The sequence below is a fragment of the Aplysia californica genome, unplaced genomic scaffold (genome assembly GCF_000002075.1).
Source record: "Aplysia californica isolate F4 #8 unplaced genomic scaffold, AplCal3.0 scaffold00045, whole genome shotgun sequence".
Classification (NCBI taxonomy): Eukaryota; Metazoa; Mollusca; class Gastropoda; order Aplysiida; family Aplysiidae; genus Aplysia; species Aplysia californica.
In genome coordinates, this window is record NW_004797315.1 from 24,772 (window position 1) to 28,104 (window position 3,333).

Sequence of the window (3,333 nt, forward strand, 5' to 3'; positions counted from 1 at the left end):
TGTGTGTGTGTGTGTGTGTGTGTGTGTGTGTGTGTGTGTGTGTGTGTGTGTTTGTGTGTGTGTGTGTACGCGCGTGCATGCAATATTATGTCAATACTGTCCATGAATACACTAGCAAATTCTTCGATAAAACAGAACATTCACCAGAGTACGCCTTTTTCCACTTGCGCAATACTGTACATCTCTGTCCGGTCAGCTATCATCAGTGCAAACAATGCGCTGGGAATTTCCACAGTCAGATCGCACTGCGCACTCTACCCAAAGCCGAGATTTGGTCCAAAAAGAGACATGTATGCCTCATATTATTATCAAAAGATTTAAGCGAGGCAAAGTTAATAAAATTCTTTTATTCTTCTTCAAATTAATATTAGCCCATACGCTAAGAAATGCCATCATGTTAGTTAGTGTTGGGTTGGTTGGCGGGTGCTCTGGTGTGGATTGTCTCTTCTCTCCTATCAAATATCTCTCGTCTCTATCTCCCCTCCTTCTTTTTTTGTGTTTGTTACTCTCTTGTAACACCTCTAATCTTCGGCACTTATATTATGACCTTACTGTGTTGCAAGTGCCGTAAAACACTTACTAAAACTTTAAAAAACACCAAAAAACACGGGATGCTATGATGTGCATGTTACCGTTGACGAATGTTCTGTGGTACCTCTAGGCCTAGTATGAATGTCTCCTTATCTGTTAGCTTTAATCTGAGGAGCGTATGCATGCAGTGTATGGCTCTTTTCGTATATTATTATTCTGTCCCTGTGGTTTTATGCACCTCGCTTGAATAAGCATCTGCAAAATAATTTGTCCCCGTCGTTTTAAGCAAGGGAAATTCTGAAATTACGCAAACTGAGTCCAAAAATGTGAAACTATACGACTCTGTTAATTTTAACAAAGAATGATAACGAAAAATAATCAGAAATTATGCAAAAAAATATCAAATATTTTGCAGATGGTCTCAGGATTGTCTTCATGCAGCTTCTCGTATGGCTTATTTCTCCTATAATATTGTTTGAAGTGCAGATTCTGGCGCAGTATGCGTGTTCATTCACTTGTATTCAGGCTCAGATTATGCGCTCCGTGGTGATTCGGAAATACTATGTTAGAGTGCTACTGTCTAGAGCTTAGAGTTTAGAAAATCAGCGAAGCCTCTATAGATCTATATTGTCTAATAATTACTGCTTGATGATCCCTTCCTAATTTTGGAACATCGTCGTGTTCTTGACGTTGGCCTCATAAATTAAATGTAAAAGACGTTATAATCACCGAGGAACAGTAGTCCTGTGGCTTACATTCAGAACTGTTTCGTTGCCATCCAAAGAGGCGAAGAGAATGTGCACAACACTCAAAATTGTTTCATTGCATGATGGCCACAGAAATACCCTGGTCACCCCTTTCGAACTACTGTCATAAGCAGTCACAAGCATTGACTATATGTAAACTAATTATTACGCTGGTCGAGTCTACCTCACAAAGGGGAGGGGAACTAACTCCTGATAATCTCATGACTGCTGTGCGTGCTTGTTTGTTTTTCTTCTTCGACTTTTTACCGTCTTATAATCAGATCGTGACCTCTATTTTGACACCGGCTCCTGGCCGCGAAAAGCTAGACAAAAACAGCCTAAAGGTGAGAATCCATATATGTGCGGGACGGCAGCGGCAGCGGCAGCGCAGCGGCAGCGCAGCGGCAGCGCAGCGGCAGCGCAGCGGCAGCGCAGCGGCAGCGGCACGGCAGCAGGACGATACAAATCGCTCCAACAGAAATATCAATGTCTGAATCCACAAGTGCGGGACGGCAGCGGGACGATAAAAATCGCACCCAGGAGCGATTCTGCCGCTGCCGCAGACAAAAATATGAATGTGGCGGAATAGGGTTGACTGTGAAGAATTTCTGTGTGATGCAGTCAATTCATTTGACACGGAAAACTTGCTGATTGCACCCTTATGTCGTCGTTCATCCACCCATTTTCTTGATATGCCCAAATGGTGCCGTCTGGGCTGTCCTGAATGGCAAAGGAATGGATGGACCTGTTCGTTATGCTAGTGACAAAAGATCAAGATAATTGCAACTTTACAATACTGGCGAAGTTACTCTTTCAGAAGTTCATGCACCCAAAATCAATGCTACCTTCGATGTCTTTTACATTCTTGCTTCTTATTAAACAGGGGCCAAATCATCAGCAGTATTCGTTCTTGAATCATTAACCTAGACAGTTTTGACAGGGTAGGTGCCGAGCTGCTCAAAATAAAAAAAAGGCGCCAACATGCCTTCCCCTATTGAATTTGCCACTTGCGATATCGCACATTTCGTCCCGCTGCCGTTCCGCTGCCGCACATATGGATTTAATGTGACTTGCGGTACCGCACATATCGTCCAGCTGCCGTGCCGCTGCCGCTGCCGTCCGCACATATGGATTGTCACCTTAAATTGTCTAGCTTTTCGAGGCCAGGAGCCGGTGTCATAATAGAGGTCACGATCTGATTATAGGACGGTAAATCAAATTGATAGTTGTCTTGCATCGCGCATATTATTGACATCTCCGCTTCTTTGCTTTTTGTTGTTGTATTCACGTTTATAGTTAAATTGGGGGCTCTATTGGCTTAGAGGTCAATGTGTTGGCCTCTCATTCAAAGGTTCCGGGTTGGAATCCGGGTAGCGACCGAAAAATTTTCTTCTCTAAAATTGTCTCCTTTCCTGCTCTATACCAATGTTCTGTCGTCTGCTTTCGTTTCCTCTTTCTGCCCCCACCCCCTCACCTCCTTTGCCCCCTCCTCTGGGCTCCTGACTCTTTCTGCAGCTCATATTATGACCTATTTCTACTGCTACTCCTTGGCTCCTTCTTACTGCTGTCTTTCAGCCACACCCCTGATCTTCTGGTAGGAAAGATCTACACCTAGCCTTCTTGGACAAGGGCGAAAAATCCAAAAGGGCCCGTGTGCAAGTTGCATACGTTAAAGATCCCTTTGTGGTCTAAAATCGACAAGAGTACTCGGCAGGCTTCGGCCGCCACCCGGGCAACATTCAAAATGTCCTACCAACTGAAAATATTAGGTGTCTCCCGCGCACTCAGATGACCTTATGCAGGTGCGAGTGCCGTAAAACACTTACCAAAAAAAAAAAAGAAGTTAAATTTAGTGTTAGTTGGAATAAATATTTATGAGATACTTTCCCAAACATCTGGTCGGTTGAGCATACAATGTGAATTCAGGATTTGTTTTAGTTCACCACCCGCATCTGGTAAGAAGTTTTGTTTATAATGTTCTTAATGTGGGGAATCTATTCCTGTGTGACAACTTTATCTTGTTCTTTGTCTCATCTCACTTTGATTACCCTGCCCC